We start from the raw sequence: 18,049 nt of genomic DNA, 5'->3' as shown, positions 1-18,049 counted from the left end.
CCCCCCCCCCCCAGGAAGATTCCTGGTACTCATTTCTGTTACAGGCTGAGTCGAATGCTACTGGAAGGATTAGGTACATTAAAAAAATCCACCTCATCGTGACTCGAACCCGCGATCTTCCAGCTTTTAGCATAGTGCCTCAACCAAATACGCTACCGTGTGCTCCTGCGCTGGTGATATAACCATAAGAATTTCACACTCTAATTTTCAATGATTGTTCATGTACCTTAGTAAGCCGATTTCCAGGCCGTGCCATAGCTAAAGCGATTAGTCGCCGGGTTGCCACCGCGACTGCCCGGGATCGATCCCGGGTCTGGTCAAGTGGGATTTGTGGTGGACAAAGTTTCGCTGGGGCGGGTTTTCTCCGAGTACTCGTACTTCGGTTTCCCCTGCCAATCTTCATTCCACCAAAATCTCCCTCATTATAATCTCCCGGGGCAGGCTGCAATACGCCAATCAGTGGCCGCCGTGCTGAGTGGACCCAGTTGGACTCCACCCCCCCACTAAGCGAATTAAAAAAAACTTATTTCCAACGGCATGGGGTTCATAATTGTCATCACTTCAAGATATTTTGTGAAAGGGCCATAGGAGGGCCCTTGTGAACACGGTGATGAACTTTCGGGTTCCATAAAATGCAGGGAAGTTCTTGAGTAGCTGAACAATTGGCGGCTTCTCAAAAAGGCTCAGCTCCATGAGTGAATAAGTGAGTTCTGCGTTCTTTCTACAGCCCGGTGTTATGTACAGAGCCGTAAAGGAAATCATTCCCCCAAAATAAGGGGTCCTTTCGATGTCAGTATGAACGTATGTATTATATTTGCATTAGTTTCGAGACCAAATCATATGACGGACAGGTTTGAAGTTTGTCAGTAACATTTTTCTTTGAACAGTTAAATTGTAAGAGTACTTCGATGTTTTATTTCGATATGCCAACTGAACTTGGATATAGTACATTTGTGCATAACTGTCGTGTGGAGCACATGCGGAATTAGGGTTGTGCTATAATTCAGTCAGTTTCTCACCCGAACTTCACCACTGAGTCCTATATTCAGTTCCAGGACAATGCATATGCGACTTGTGATGGGCGAAATGGCGTTTGGGCACGTTTTCTTCCGGGGTTTCAGTGTTCCTCTGCCAGTTGTCATTCTTCTAATTCCCCACACTCATTTGTTTCTATGATTTATGAACGAAATTTAGTTCGTATAACAATCGTCTCGCAAAAACACAATACAAACTTTAGTTCTATGTTTCTCTTTTTTTCGCAACAAGATTCTACCGCGTGCGGTTTCCATCCGGTGAGATACAACAAAATAGGCTTGGAAGTACATAGACTGGCCTATTAAAATGTGACAATGTATAAAAGATGCAAGAAGTATGAACGCACATAAGGCATTAATGTAATTGGTCGAATCCGATACAATTTAATAATAATTGATTAAAATATATTTTCGATTTCTTTTTCGAGTTCTACCCAGATTTATTTTACTTCACCTGATAATGATAACATGTAGTCGAAATGTATTGCAAAAGAAGATACATGAAACCCTATTAAATTGAAAAAGATAAAACTATCCCTGTAACAAGCCCTGCAGGCCCATAACGTTGTGTGACGTTGAAGCTCCAACATTTCCTAGACGCTCGGCTCACAGATAGCGTCAGCTTGTCAGTCTTACTCACCGACCGCCCTTTACCACCAGGAAGTGGTACTCATTGCTGTTAAAGACTGAGTCAACCCGAGGGCCATAGTTCGGTTGGAAATCGTCATAATGCATTCAAATTCAAATTAAATATTGGTTTTTACTTTATTTAACAAAGGTGTTTAGATTGTAAAAGTTCTATAGCGTCCAATACTGTGAACCCAGATAAGCTGGCTCAAGCGGTAATGCTTTGCCCTGTATTGGGAGGTACTCTATATTGTCACGTGATAGAGTGAATATAGACAGGATTCGGATTAGTAATCGGATTTAATGAACTGTTAAATAACCCGTGATTACAGTTTACAAATCACTATCTCACACACACAAACACACATGCACACAGACTAATGTTCCCAGTCACTGCCTGAACTGCATTGCTTGCTAACGTCTTCCAGCAGAGGACGATCCTCTATTCCAGGGCTCCCATCTTCGCAGGCCGGCGCCTATCTAACAATAACTTCATACTCTTCTAACGGCCGCCTCAAGACTATATCGTAATGGAAGCTGGTCCTCGTTATGTAGCCTCTGCACGGATCGCACAGTAAACACTGATTTCAACATTTCTTCTGTTGTCGAGTGACGTCATTGTCAGCGCGGATCACACGGAAAACACTGCTGCTCTCTTGCTTGTGCAGTCGTTACTGCAGTCGTTTTGTTTACTGAGCCGTAACTTAGTAATGGCTCTCTCATCTGATTAACTTATATCACCTTTCAGCGGGTATGTCACAATATAAATGGGAGTTGGGATGCTGAATAGACTGAGAGCTCCCGTAGTCCGTTTATGTCCTTGTAGCAAATGCTACTATAATGTCTTGAAACAGGTTACGAACATTTCCTCCTCAATCCTTTCTGCTCCTCCGAATGCAAGCGTTTTCTCTCATCCTTCGACGCTAGGCAACCGCTGCGACAGACAAAGCGTAAGTAATCTACGAGCTTTCAACCTATCCAATTGAACTGAAAGATGTTGCTGTTGTAATTGTGTAACTTAGTTAAACGTGTGGTCTGTGAGTTTGTGGTTCATTTTTGCCAAGCGGTTTGTCATGCTGTACTTTACAGAAAGGGCGACTGCGCGATTAGCGGCTGTTAGGTTTCTGTTTCATGACGTTAAATTTGCAATGATCATGGTCATGTCGAGATGAATAACAGAGACAGTGACTGAATGAAGAGCAAAGGACACGTGAGAAACTATGAAATCTGTCTTCATGCAAATGCATCCACTCAGTATTCTTATTTACACTCGGAACCGCTTGCGAAGAAGTTGGCTGAATAAAGCCACACAAAGATTTGGTTAAGTCCCTCTTCAAATTCCTGCTAAAAAGACGTAGTCATAGATGGGAGGATATTATTAAAACGGATCATAACGCAGTAGGGTGAGAGGGTGTGGACTGGATCCATCCGAATAATGTAGGGAATATCAGCTGGCTCGTATGAAGATAGTATTGAAATTTCTGGTTCCTTGAAATGTTGATGACTTCTTTGTTAGCTTAGCAACTCAGATTTTCAAATGTGTCTCTGCTCAGTGGAGGTAGTTAGCTAATCATCCAGTCAGGCAGCTACTTACTGTCTATAGTAAGTGACTTCTGTTCTACTTGACACAAATCTGAAGTCAGTATTAACCTTAGTATTATTATGGTCTGAGAGTCACTTGACAATAAGTTAGGACTTTGAAACAATTTGGCAATTCACAAACACAGTACAGTGCTACTTTGTTGTGGCGGTGATTGTACAAAGGCAGGAAACGCGTTGCTGTGAGATGCAAAGTTCCTTGGTTTTGATGAACGGGTGTTACTGGCGCCAAGAAGGATCTTGTTCACACCACAAGTCACTTGTCGTGACCGCAAGGGGCTTGTTCCTGCAGTTACACATGGATGTCTCGGGAAAGCTAGCATTATACTTGTGACACATAAAGTCAAGGTGTTTATCTACGTGGGAAAGACTAGGAAATGTTAATGTGTACGTCGCAAATCATTAAATTGAAAGGCAAATATTCGTTTGATTAATTTAAAGAAATACTCATGAATTTGTCCCTTGCTTGATTAACCAGACATGAAATCATGTGGGGGAGCGCAGGCATAGCTCCATGCATTCTTAACATCGGCATTAGATGGGGGTCAGAAGTCATCTTCAAGCCGAGGATTTTTACTCCCGGGTAAAGGGCTCTCAATATGAATTGAACAGAGGGCGCCATCATGAACCATTCTAGTCCAATTCCCTACTCAAACAACTTTCAGAATGCGTCACTTTCAAATGTCGACGTATGTCATTACGTCATCATTAGAGAGCTGATTTTCAGCATACTAGGGGAACCAAAGTCGCCATGCCGGTGATCTCGTTCCGTACACAACGCTATTCTTCCATAATGTTGCCTACTCAAATTATGACGGACCTTCAAGATATTTTGAACAGAGCTGACATAATATTTCATGAATTTATATTTCTTTCTTGTCCTGGAGCATATAACTGAACGTCCCAAACGATCTTTTCCAAAATATTTTCTGATTGAAGCTTTGCATAAATTTGTTGTTTCGCCAAATAGGCCATTTACTGATCATCTCATACTTTGAGCATGCTGTGACACTGCATAGTGCAGAAGAAGTTTACCGACGTTTCGAAGAAACTTACTGGCTTCAGTTTTAGGGTCGAAAAGTAGGTCCAACAAGCAATCAAGCAGCAAACAGAGTTAGAAAATGTCTACCAGATTACACGGCGTCATAACTCAGTAGGTAGTATTCTCTAAAATTTTAACTCTACCCTCAAAATAAGGAATGTCCTCAATTTTGACACATGCTGTAGCATGGAAAGGTTTCATAATTGTCGCGACCTTCCACTGTCCGCCCCTTCCTCTACTATCATCTCGAAAATAGTCCAGCAACTCAGCAGTTTATTGCTATAGAAATTCCCAGTTTGCATTTCTTCCTCCTCCTGCTGTGATGTAGCAACTTTCTAGCAATAAAACTTGGGATTTAAAGTTCACTCTCTGTTCTGAATATATTAATAATTCAGGAACCAATCTGAGAATATCATATTTATAAGCTACATTCTGACGAAGAGTGGGCTGCCTCTAGGAAGAACAACCGCTCGTTTATAAACAGAATCCAAAACGTTTCGAAACAAATTAACAATTCAGAAACCGTTCTTCCTAGGAAAACCACGATATAATTTGTGTATGCGATGACTTAATGAAAAGCAAATAGTGGTACATGAACCCACTGTTTACCATGGCTCCGCTTTAAAGTGGCCAAGCAGTGACGTGGTCATCGGTTGGAACTCCGGATAACCGGATTTATATCTTCATGATTTTTCATAGTCTGAAGAGACAAACGATGAAACACAACTGTGACATAGTCCTCTGTAAACTCCAGCCCCATTGATTCCACCTCATTGTACATGGTAAACTTAATCTCTGTCTCTGATACAGTGTCTGTAATCCATATCAGCAACGAATTTTACTCTAGAAGTCGTGTCATGCGGAAATTCAACGTCACAAACTGACGGCACTAGAACCTATTCTCTCCCTCCTTGGCGCCGACGCATGTGCAGATGCACAGTCCTGGGACTTGTAATCAAGCGATGAACCTATGAATCTCTCTGACCTAGAGCATACCAAGAAATGCTGTGACGTGTAAGCTACGCAGTCAAAAGGGTCTACACCTAATTCAGGGCAAAGCGTTAGAGCTTTTACTGACTGGAAAAGATATAACATTCTTGTTCCTTCAGTTATAGTGATCTTGCAGCAAGTGCTAAGCCATCTTCGAACCAGCACTAAGAATGAGACTCTGTTGGTACGAAGTAGTAGTTGCTATTTAAGGAGAATGTGAAACGCCATAACAAATGAATCGTTCTTATACTGTGTAATATGTATGTCAGTACCTGGGGTTATGTGGCATGATTTGGATTATTGCTTCAAATGAAGAAATGAGAGAATGTATGTTGACCCATGAAAGGTAAACATATCCTTGTAATAGGATCTGGAGGCCCATAGGATTGTGAAACTCGGGCTCCCACCAGAGAGTGGGCACACAGATGGCGGTGAGGTTATCAGCGTTATGCCCAGGAAGATGCCTGGTACTCATTTCTGTTAGAGGCTAAGTCGACCCTAGGATCATAGTACAGCTGGAAGGATTAGGTGAATTGAAAGATCCAGTGAACTCATCGGGATTCGAACTCGCGACCTTCCGGCTTGTAGCATAATGACTCAACCAACTACCTTACCGCCTGTCCTCGTATCTTGGCCTGTTTTAGAATTATATCCCTCAATTTTCCTGGATATAACACAGAAAAGCTCCAGGAATACCATTCAGGATATCCGGACGTACTCGGATTGGAGTTGTGCCACATCCCAAACTTTCGCCGGCCGCCCACACTGTTTTTCTACTTCATGTATCCATGAATGTGCCGTACTAAACACCCTATAATCAACTGTTGTTTGTATCATATGAAGACTGCATGTGGCCCATGTACTGGATACTAACTAATGATCATGCCATACCACTGTGCAGCATGAAACAATTCACAAAGAAAATCTTGCAACGCTATATAGTTTTGGTACTAAAAATCATCGCTGAATAACCACAGAGGGAAGAAGGAAAGAGAGAAAATACGAAGTTACTTAAACCTCTGAAAATTTTCCGGTGATTCAAATTTACTCTTCCGCGAGATCTTACTCGCTGAAGATGGTGGATGAAACATTTCCTGAAACGTTGGGCCTGTATCACTGTACGCGACTACATAAACTATTTTTCTATAAAATAACATCAGTTACACTGTCATGATTGACAGCTAGTAGCTTTTAAACAGACAGTTACAGTGTAATAGAAAAGAAATCTATGCTTATTAACTAAGCTACTGTTCGCCTCAAGAAATATGTTTGCAAAATGGTAGTTCCAACACGAGATAAGTACTTTCTTGAGACGTTCTTACGATAGTAACAAAAGTTTCTCTCTTAGTAATAAATGTTGAAGTACATAATGGAGTTACAGAAAAAACATAAGGCCTGCAGATATATTTGGATATCAAAAGCTAATTCATTAATATCTCAGTAATGGCTGTTGAAAGAGATGAATATATAATAATAATAATAATAATAATGAGATATATATTCTGGATGTCAAGAATGTATCATATTATTAGATTTAATTACTTATTTGGTAACTTAATTAGTGACTTAGTGAGCCAATTAGTCTATTAATGGGTCAGCACGTCAGCCTGTTAGTAATTTAATCAAGTCAGTTGGATAACGAAGTTTAATCTGATACATGGATCACATTCTTGTGACCTTTGTAGTTAATGTTTTTGCTGCACATATACTGCGTTCGCAGTTCCATTTCATGCCGCCAGCAGCGCACTCAACATGCTCGTACTTCCCCTACGTAAGTTGGAAGCATTAAAGGCTGACCCGCTGCGAGCGAAGTGACGTCATGATTGAGAATGTTACCCCAGTGTGATTTGCAGTTTCCTCTCCTATCAAACTGATGCAAGATTTGGTTTCACCCTCTTCGTGAACCTGAAAATAATTATAAGTGATTGTATAATTTTATATGAACATAAAACCATAAATTAATTCGATACAATTTCTGTCGACATTTATCATTGTTTGCGGTATATTTGCTGTTACTTTCTCTGGTTTAATAATCATCATAGTGCATTGCTACTCGTATTTACATTGCCCGAATTGGTTCCCACAGAGAAAAATAAATTGCATACTATATCTTCAGTGTTATGAATGCAAGGGTACTTTTAATCCTCTATAGCTACATTAATGAAAGGTGAGAGGGTGCATTTCACTGAGATATACATATTCCCAAACACATTTGTTTTTTTTTTAGAATTTACATACAAGTAGGTAAATCGTTAGATAAAATGCTTAAATAATTAAAAGAATCATATAAAATATTAACATTGTTCTCTCTCTTCTTCTTCTCGTGATGTGCTGTGTAAAAATGCCTATAGGCATTAGCATTAGTAAAATAGAAGAGGTGATATATTTCCTTCGTAATATCTCCTTCAGAATGCCTTCCTGAATCATGTTTAATATATGAGTTGTGCTTTTTCAATGTGATGCATATATTATGAAATTCCAACCTATTTATGACAAAGAGTCTTCGTGAAATTTGACGAAAATAGACGTTAATTTATTACTAGATTGATAGGAACTGAATGAAAATTCGTTTTAATTTACAGTAGCCCCTATAGATCGGGACACGAGGTAGCGTAGTTGCCTGAGGCACTATGATACAAGCCGGAAGGTAGCGGGTCCAAGTCCCGATGAAGTCATTGAATATTTCAACTGACTACTCCTTTCAGCCGCACTATGGCCCTGAGGTCTAGTGAGCCTCTAATAGAAATGAGTACCAGGAATATTCGAGGATTAAAGCGCAGCCGGCGCGTAAGGCTGACAATCTCACCGCCATCTGTGAACCGATTGTCTAGAAAATGTTGGAACCTCAACGTCTCAAGAGCCTATGGGCCTCCACGGCCTGTTACAGGGGTAGCTTTACCTTTTTACCCAATAGATCATCAGTACAACGTTTAATAAAAACTTATTTACTAGTTAACTCAGTTTAAACTTGCGATCAGGTGGTATGAGAAATCATAATGTATTTAATAATCATTTCATATATAATCAACCAGTATCACTGACGTTTGTAGAATTCGAAAGAATTTAGAGGCGTGAAAATGTACCACGAAACTTGCAACAGGGAATGCAAGATTAAATCAAAATATTTCATCTTTTTAAATGTCTTGGCCTGGTAAACAAGCAACTGCATATTAAGCAGGAAGTTCTGAGTGGGACTAATCGCCTGCGTTTCTTTGATACGACACGGACCGCATAGAAAACGACACCTCCAAAATTCTTCCTTGCCACGGGGACGTCCTTACCGAGTTGTTACCTAGCAGCGGTAAGGGGATACATAGATAGACACACAGACACGCGCGTCCAACAGATTTTCTATTGGTGCCTGTATCCTTTGCTGCGGGAACGTGTTTACCGAGCCGTTGCCAAGCAATGAAAGAAGGGATATACTTTGCTTAGCAACAGTAGGAGGGATACACATACAGACACAGACTTATGCGAGGGATTTATGACGTTCGCCGTTGTGATGGGCTGAGGTGCATTGATATACGTATCAACTTTCACGAGATTAGTTCAGGAATTCCACAGTTAATGGACAGAGGAATTCACAGACACACAGAGACAGTGAGCATGGAGATCGCATAAGCACACTTCTATTTTTTCCAAACAAAATAGAAAATTGAGATAAAGATGTTTGTTCTGTAATTATGTTAATTACACGCCAAGTTTCTTGTCAGAAGCTGGTCAGTTTGTACAGTAAGGTCTGGTGGGTACAGAGAAACACCCAAACTCAAACCCACACTTACAGAAGTGTCATGTTTTCTGATTTTGCTTTTCTGGGTAGGGATACCGTGTAGCCTTGGATGTGGACACCAGTGTTTCAGAGGAACATGCTGTCTCGAGCCTAATGGTCGAAGTGACTATGCTGAAAATGGGGTCAGATCAGGTGGCGTTTACATTTAATCTTTTTTCTGTACCTCGAGCTGTAGTACAAAACTACAGTTATATATAAACAAGCACGGAGACTGTTTCCGTTATAATGAGAGCAAATTATGGAAACAAACTTCGTCACCTAGTTACCGGCCAATAAGTTTAACCTTGCAAGTGGACTATGCTCTCGAGAAATGGTAATCACAAAACCTTGACAAGTTCATGGTTCCTCTAGCTGTTAACACTAACTTGGTACTGAACGGTGTCTGTCAGCAGTGTTAGTCAGTTTACCTGAACAGTCTGATCTCTTTAAGAGCCATTGTAGGTACTGAGTATTGAGTATTGAGTATAGAGGGGGTGAGTTTCCCCATGCACTTAGACCAGTTATTGGTCCATTGTTCGTCCCCCTTTAAATTTCTACTGTCTCCATACCCTACCGGTACTGGTGCTCGCTATTAGCCCCTTTCTGCCAGCGAGGTTCCAACCTTCTACTGGCAGTGGTATCTAATAGTTAGTCCCTTTCTGCCAGAGAAGTCCTCTGGCAGAGGGACCTAATACTTCCCCATCTACCGGAGGCATTGGAAACTACTTTGGGCGGGAAACTTTTTGCCAAATTTAGCTCAGAGGTCTCCTAGAGAAATGAGGTTCTTTTAAGTGCCGTAAATCTACGACACCGGACCCACAGCTTAAAGTCCCTCCCGGAGGACTTGTTCCCTGAATTTTCCGCCCTTAAAAATTCCACGACCTCCGCCGGGTTTGAACCCGCGTACAGTGAGTCATGAGGTGGGAACGTTACCCCTAGACTACGGAGGCCGCTACCATTGTAGATAACTTGGCAACGAACAATGTTTATCAGCAACATTAATTGGCGTATGTGAAGGACTCATTTGTGAAGACGGTGTGTTAAAGCCCTGGGTTCGCTAACGGTAATCTCTGGGGTTACATCAGGTAGGCGGTTCAAGAATTACTGGTATTGGCGAATGTTACGGAAGGTAAGCAAAATAGGTCACTGTAAGTCGCGGTGCAAGAGCCGAGGAGGCCCACCCCTTTTACATTCATTCATTTTACGGAAGGTAGTAATTCCAGTAACTGGCGAGTCATTTAGGATATTAATCCCGTTGGCTGAAGCTTACTATATAGGACTACGAAATGGTATGAAAGCATTCGATTGTTCTCAGTAGCTACTCCGGTGCTTCGGTGGGGCCAATAAACATAAAAGGGCGCAAGATGATAATCATTCAAGATAACTTGCTCATATTTGCACTTCACCTGCTCCTTAGGCCGTCGTTCATAAAAATACGTAATATTACATGGTGAATTTGTGTCTATCCAGCCACGAGATTAATTTCTGAAACGTCTAAACGGATTTCTATTAAATTTTGTATTCTGCGTCTTCGCTGGTAATAGGAGAGTTTATTATTTTGATATATGAGACTAATATAATTTGAAGTTTATATGAAACTCAAATGTAATTGATATGTTTTTTTCATTTCTCATTTTACGAAAAATTCGTGCATGATATAAATTGTATATTTCAATAACATATAAAACATTTATGTGAGACATTGTTTAAAGAAATGAAAGGCAAAAAAGATGTTACCATAATTTCGCAGTTCTACGTCCGTACCTCAATTATATTTGGATTATTTGTCTCTTTACCTACAACAACACATGCTATATATGTATCTCCAGTAAATTAGTCGCGAGTCTAAGAAAGTATGAAGACTCAAAAAGCCGCATTTAAAAGTGAAGTTTTATGTACTGTAGGTTAGAGTGTACATTTCCTCCCTTGTTTCTACTGCGTCTTTATTCATATTTTATATCTTAGCCTACTTGTCTGCTTTCAGCGCTCATGTACCTAAAAATGTGTTTTATAATTTGTGACCATCACTGCTTAATTTACGATGTAGAATTACAGTAACCTATTTTGTGCACTTCTGGTGAACGTANTTTCGCAGTTCTATGTCCGTACCTTAATTAGATTTGCATTATTTGTCTCTTTACCTACAACAACACATGCTATGTGTATCTCCAGTAAATTTAAAATATTTTAACATTAGCTTTTTAACTTAAAAACAGTTTCGGATGGAAAGTGAGAATTGATAGTGTACTCAACTATCCTTGCAAGTGTTGTGCTTTTACACGTCAACATATTGTAGCAGCGTCCACACAACAAACATAATTGTGAACATCATAAACAATGACAGTGTTTTCATAATTGTAGTAAGTGCCTCTGATGATGGTTGTGTCAAACCGAAACATGTAAGGCAGAAGTGATAAAGAAGTGACCTACAAATTGTTACACTCGACGGGCTTTCTATTAACTTTGTGATTGACAGTGTAACGGACCAAAAATGAAACAATTCAAAATATTAGAAGCTTAAACTTGGCGGTGGTCAAGCTTACGACCGTTCAATTGTGTAAATCGCCATTGTAGCATAAGATAAGTATGAAGCAGGATCTGCTTTGCAAATCCTGGACAGACAGAGGACTTGTATATGGTGCAAAAGCAAGAATTGTCAGTAACATGTTATATGTGCGATACGTACCCTTGACGAAAGGCCAAGCATATTCATAAGAGACAAACTAACCCTCTCTTCAGAAAGGATGTTATGCAAGGACTATAGTCCAAGGATTCAGTTACAAAAAAATCTCTGGTTGAGAGTCTCAAGGAAGTTGGCGCCAAGACGAAATGATTGGCGGTAAACCGCCAGTCGTAAAGTAACTTTGACTTTGACAACCTCCTCAGCTATCAGTAGAGGCAACAGGGGTCCGCATTCCAATTCGAAACACACTGAAATGTTCCTTGAAGCTGTTTATAATTCTCAGGAAATACTGTGGAGTGACACAGACATCACAGAGCTATTACGTTTTAGAATTAACTCCATCCAGGCAGGTGACCTGAATGCAAAGCTCATAGTTTGGAACAGTATAGTTTCGAGCCCGCCAGGGTACAATTTCTTAGGATTCTTGTTTTAGTTCTAACTTCGAAACTTCGGCAGCACAATGTTGTACATTACACACCTGGTGGTAAAGGTAATATTCTCGACAGTATAGTTCAGCAGAACGTCCGACTGTCACACGGTATTGTTACTGACCTTCTACACTCGTATCACCTATCAATATGGTTTAGCATTCTGGGCCCTGTTAGAACGAGGGGAGCTTTAGATGCAGTTGAAGAACTGACAGACTTCCGTTCGTTGGGGTACAGGAAACGCATGAACACACATTGTTAACGGGCAGGACCTTCCTTCTGAAACTTAAAAATTCTCTAAAAGAAATGGATCGCTCCAAGGAGGTGTATTTATATAGATTTCTATGCAAATTTGTCTCCGCGGTAGACGCAAGTCAGTATAGTAGCCAGCTTTGCACTTCGACAAATTTACTCGACGAAAAGCCTCGTTTATACTCATTGGGTTAGGATGGGTGGCTCTAGACATGTTCTGGGTTTGGTGACGAAGAGAATATTCTCTTGGTCCATCCCAAGAAACGAATCTTGTAACCCATTACTTTATATTTATAGTTTAAAAGCAACCGTCAGATACTAATTACGTGTTTGATTAGCACAGTGGAAATTATTTCTCTTAGACAACCGTGACAAGGTACGAAACATGCGTAAGATAAAAGGTAAAATTATGTTTCCGCCCGGGATCGAACCGGGGACCTTCCGCGTGTTAGGCGGATGTGATAACCACTACACCACGGAAACAAGTTACACTAATTTTATCAACCATGTTAATTTAAGCGGTTTTCTCGGCCAGCTCGCAAGGCTGCTCTGAAGACATCATTAATGTATCCAGTTGACTAGGAGTCAGTACCGCTCCAGAATTTATATGTCATTGTAAAATCTCGAAAGGTGTTACTACCAGCTCTTACTACGAAAGACTGGTAACTAGTAATCTCGTGTCATAAACTGGATATTAACTGCAGAGTTTGGTAAAACTCCCAGATTGAAGGCAGAAGATCTAACCACTGCTCTTCTTTCAGTGAAAACCGGTCTAACTACGTGTATATACTCAGACTGTTTCTAGGCGATGCAGCTGCTGATGCAAATCGACATCCTAGTTAGAAGCCCTAGTATTTAATGCTCTTTCAAGTAAAAAAGTAAACGCTATTTGCTCGCTGGATGGAGTTTTAAGCCGCTTTTCTGTGTGCAACTTCTAATGCACTAGTTGATTATTTTTATGGGGATAACAACGCATCGAGATTCATAGAAAACAAAGCCGAGGGCATTAGCACTTGAAGCATTCGAAAGTTATTAATAGCCGATGGCCGCGGCTAACAAAACTTCATTATTAATCTGGGCTCTGCGCGGCGCTGCAGCCCTGCGACTACCACGCACACTGGGCTGACATTCAGTACGCGTATTCGCTCAGTGAAATGGGGCGAAGCTGCGGGCAGTCATCGTGGCGTCACACCAACTGGATGTTGACGTTGATAATGTTAATGATAATAATAATGGACCTTCCGACGGACCATATACCATATGTATATGAGTGGATGTGTAATCTCTGCAATTGAATCAGCGCCGTTAAAAAATCAAGGCATGAAGCTAAATAAATTAGCTTTCACATAGTTCGTAATTGAAAATCAGGGATAGGACAGATAGTATAGGAACTGGCTACGAACTGGACAGCCGAGGGTTCGGAGTTCAAGCCCCGGTAGATTCGAGAGTTTCTCCTCTCTACGTAGTCCAGACCGGTTCAAGGGCCCACCTAGCCTCCTATCCAATGCGTGCCCAGGCGAGATTTCCTCAGAGTTAAAGTGGCCGGGGCTTGAAGCTGACCACTCACCTCAACCTAGTACTGAGGTCAACAATGGTGGAGCTATACCTCCACTCCCCTACATGTCGTCATGACTTAGTGCTTAACTAATTAAGCACACGGACCACATTGCCTTACTTTTTTAATAGTTCATAAGAGACCGGCACAGTCGTTTTAACTGACACTACACACCGCCAGTTTCCTTCTTATTTCTAAGTTATTCATAGTTAGTAAACAAGGAAGTAATATGTGTTTCTTTGCCTGTTGGCATATTTCTTTCTTTATTCAATCCTTTATTTTCCTAATCTTGGGAGGAACAGAAATTGAAGGCGTTTCAGGCCAGCGAGCTATGAAGAGTATCTTTACATAAGGAGTATTGAGACAACTGAACGTTGAAGGGCCCATAATTTGCACTCTTCACCGAATTTCATTAGAACGATTAAACCAAGAAGGACGAAATTGGTGGAACATGTAGTACACATGTGAAGATGAGAACTGCATAAGTCAGAAGTTTGTTCGGAAACCCCAAAATAGACTACTTTAGAGACCTGGACATTGATGGGAGGATAATATTTGAAAGGAATATAGTTAGAAATTCTAGGCTTCTTTGATCCGGCTCGAGATAGAGTTCAGTAACGGGATCCTATGAACGTTTCAACGAATGTTCAGATTCCATAAAGGCGAGAATTGCATGACCATGCTAAAAATATCGGCTTCATAAGCGGTACTCTGTTTCTCGGACTTGAAATCGATTATGTAATATGGAACGAAATGTCGGAGGATGGTTATGAATGTCACTTCAATGGAGAGACATGTCGAAGGATTTGAGAGTCGCCTGTACTTAACGTTCTGTTCGGTTATTTTCTCAAGGAAATTATAAAAACCACAAACGGTTCCCATCAGATTTATAAGTCCTAAACCGGATTGGAACCAGGTACCTCCCGAATTCGAGCTTTGTGCAATATCGCTGAGCCGCATGGCTTGTCGCTGGAGTTAGTCTTCGCACTTCTTCATCCCTCCCTTGATATCATTATCAACGTCAAGCTTTTCGGTTTAATTATTCATTTCTGTTATGTCAGAAAAGCTGAAACTGCTGATATGACTGACGTTTTCTGATTAGAGAGAAGTCGACGTTAAAAGAAACAAATTGACTGCAGATGTACGTAATAGGCCCAAGTTGTAAAGAAAACAGCCTACACTCTGCCATCGCTGGCAGAGTCTAGGACCCTTTGTGGACCACTTAACTCGCTACGACTCAAACAAGAAATCCTGGAAGGGTATGGACCTCCATGTTTGCCAACTGTCGCGAAAACACAAAGCATGATATTTAAAGAATGTAAAGGGAATGTGAATATCACAAACAATTTCAGATATGCGAAGGAAGATGTTTCCCTTCAAGACAAGATTCATGTTGAAAATGTGTTACCAAAACAGCTGTACGTAGTACATAGGTGTAAGTATGTCGCCCAGGGAGTACTGCAACATTTTTTCCATAATTAATTTTATTAAAACTATGTTGTGCCTCAACAAAAAACGAAAGGAGAAGCAGCTCAACAACAAACACAGACTTTTAAACAAATATATACAGAAGAAAAGAAAACACTGCCCGGACCTCCAGGGGCGACAATCTAACCAATCTCCCGCTGATAGAAGGGGCACGAAGACACGAACTTTAGCAGTTCAAGACTTTAAATATTAAGAATTTTATTAATATTTTAACTCACCACATTTTAGCTTAATTTATAATCTTTATACGTGAAACTTTGGACAATTTTGAACTTGACGTACTATGATTTATGTAATAGTAGTTTTCTCAAGTGTTCTTATTTGCCTTCTGAAAATGGTCATTAATTGACCGAAACATGTAAAGGCACCATACGTAAACATTTGAGTCACAATGGACAGTGTAGTCAAATCATTCTATAGTACTCACTAGTGTGACGGACCAGAATGAATAATGTTAAACTTTATTAAAACTTCAAATATGTCATATTGATACCTGAATCTTTGGCTGCCTAAATCTATTTTTCATCACAGCCTCCTTCTAAATGTATGGCCTTACGCCACCGAAATGCGACAGCCTGTATTGACTTCAAGGTACTTATCTTGCAGGTCTGTCGCAACCAGCGCTTTACTTCGGAACTGACTTCCTCCACCGCCACCGCAACTGCCAAAACCACTCCATTTTGGACGGGAAGAATTAATTACATTACTTTCTTGGAGATCTTCGTGTCTGTAGGTTTAATTCGACATGTCATTCAATTAAGCCAGAAACTTCAAAAACTCAAATGGAAATACTTATGATACCATCAACAAAACTATTTAACATTCAAAAATTAACATGTCGAATGATGAATGCTTTGTGCTGATAGCATCATAAACATTTCCATATGTAATAAAGTTGAATATGGTTGAAGAAACCAAAGATTCATATGTTCAGTATATTTGAAGTTAGTTCTGAAATATAACTGAGAGTTTGGTATGGATCTAGAATAAATTTTGTAGCATGTACAGCCGTTGCTATGCAACGACCGCGACATAGGCGAATAAACAAGGACCGTTTCTAGGTAACGGTTCTGTAAAAATGTTCCCGCAGCAACGAATACGTACGCAAAAATAGAAGAATGTCGTTTTCAGTTTGGTCCGTGCCGAGATGTTAGAGCAGTGAGTTCAGTTGTGGGATATTCGCAGGATATTATAGCAAGTGTCAAGTAACTTCGAACAAGGCCAAGAGTAACCCATCACGACAAAGATCATAACAGATGCAGCAACATCAAAGAATGCGGAAGAACAGTAAGACCTCACAAACAAGTGGAAGTGTAACCAGTGACATGAATTGAACTTCAATTCACGAACTTTTAACAATTAAATTAGAATAATAATTATAACCTGTGTTTTATAAAAGAACTCGATGTATTAGTGAGCGTGTCTGGAAAAGATACAAGGTCGAATGAGTGAAAAGTGAATGTGACCGCGTGTAATTATACAGCCGTGTTCATACACCTGAAGATGACCTCTTAAAGTCAAAACATGTAGTGATAATGTGATAATAAAAAACGTGTTGTGTAGCCGGTAAATTCACTTTACTATTCAATATGAGAACACTTAGAGTGTATTGATTTGTAAAGTGTCGAAATCAGCAATAATCCTATAGTTGTTTGTAGTTACGCCCTGTAAATGGTAAATAAATCTATTCACCAATCAAAACCCCAGCTATAATCAATATAGACAATATTAATATGAATTTTAAACAATTCGGTTATAAGAATATGAGCTGGCTAATTTAATGTGGATAAAAACCAAAATACAGCGTGGTTCGTTTAAATTAAAATTTATTATTTGTCTCTTGATGAGTCTGCAGTACTGCTGCTAGTCTTGAAATTTCCTTGTATAAGGTAAATGTAAAGTTGCCCCCCTGCTTAAGCAATTTGGCACCAAGCCATGAAGAAGCATAGAGAAGCAGAGGTATAGCTCCACCATTCATGACGTTGGCACTAGATGGAGGTGAGTGGTCATTTTGAATCCCAGGATTTCTTTGACCTCGGGAGAAGAACCCGGGTCATCCAATGGATGGTAGGCTGGAGGATAACAGAAACACAGTGGAGTAGACAAACGTTTCCTTCCCCTAGTGGGAATTGAACCCCGGCCATACCGCCCATTTCCCAACCCTATACCGAATGAGCTATCCAGACGCCACTGTGTCCAAAGCTTATGTATGTAATTACATATTTATATACTATATACTATTTAATTATTATTAAAAACCACTATATTTAGATGTTGCTGCAAGTTATTGATAAATTGGTACTTAATTGAAGAGTAACAATCTTAGTTATTAAATTCGTAGTGTTAATTAATTTGCGACGTCAACAAGACAAACTGAGAGTCGCACTACTGGCCTGGTGAATCGCAACACAACGTGACATCCCTCTCAAATCCATAGAATAAAGCAGAGAATTCGCTTGAAATCGTCGAGGTAATTGTAACCAGAATCGAAAGGAGTAACTTAGAACCACCTGCTCACCTCATTCCGTGCTTCATAACCTAGAAGATGGAAGTTCTTCATTAAATAAGTTACAGGTAAATAA

At 40.2% G+C, this 18,049-nt stretch overlaps 1 protein-coding gene and 1 non-coding gene across 2 annotated transcripts in view; one reads left to right on the top strand and one right to left on the bottom strand.

The window, feature by feature from the left end:
- The window catches only part of LOC111875547 (tachykinin-like peptides receptor 99D), a 366,779-nt gene that overhangs the window by 324,622 nt on the left and 24,108 nt on the right, over window positions 1-18,049 (top strand). The window lies entirely within an intron of this gene.
- Trnav-aac lies at window positions 12,835-12,907 on the bottom strand. Its single transcript has one exon. It is a non-coding gene; the product is annotated as a tRNA-Val (tRNA).

This window comes from Cryptotermes secundus, unplaced genomic scaffold, assembly GCF_002891405.2.
Source record: "Cryptotermes secundus unplaced genomic scaffold, Csec_1.0 scaffold468, whole genome shotgun sequence".
NCBI classification, from domain to species: Eukaryota; Metazoa; Arthropoda; class Insecta; order Blattodea; family Kalotermitidae; genus Cryptotermes; species Cryptotermes secundus.
This window is presented reverse-complemented; position numbering and strand designations above follow the sequence as displayed.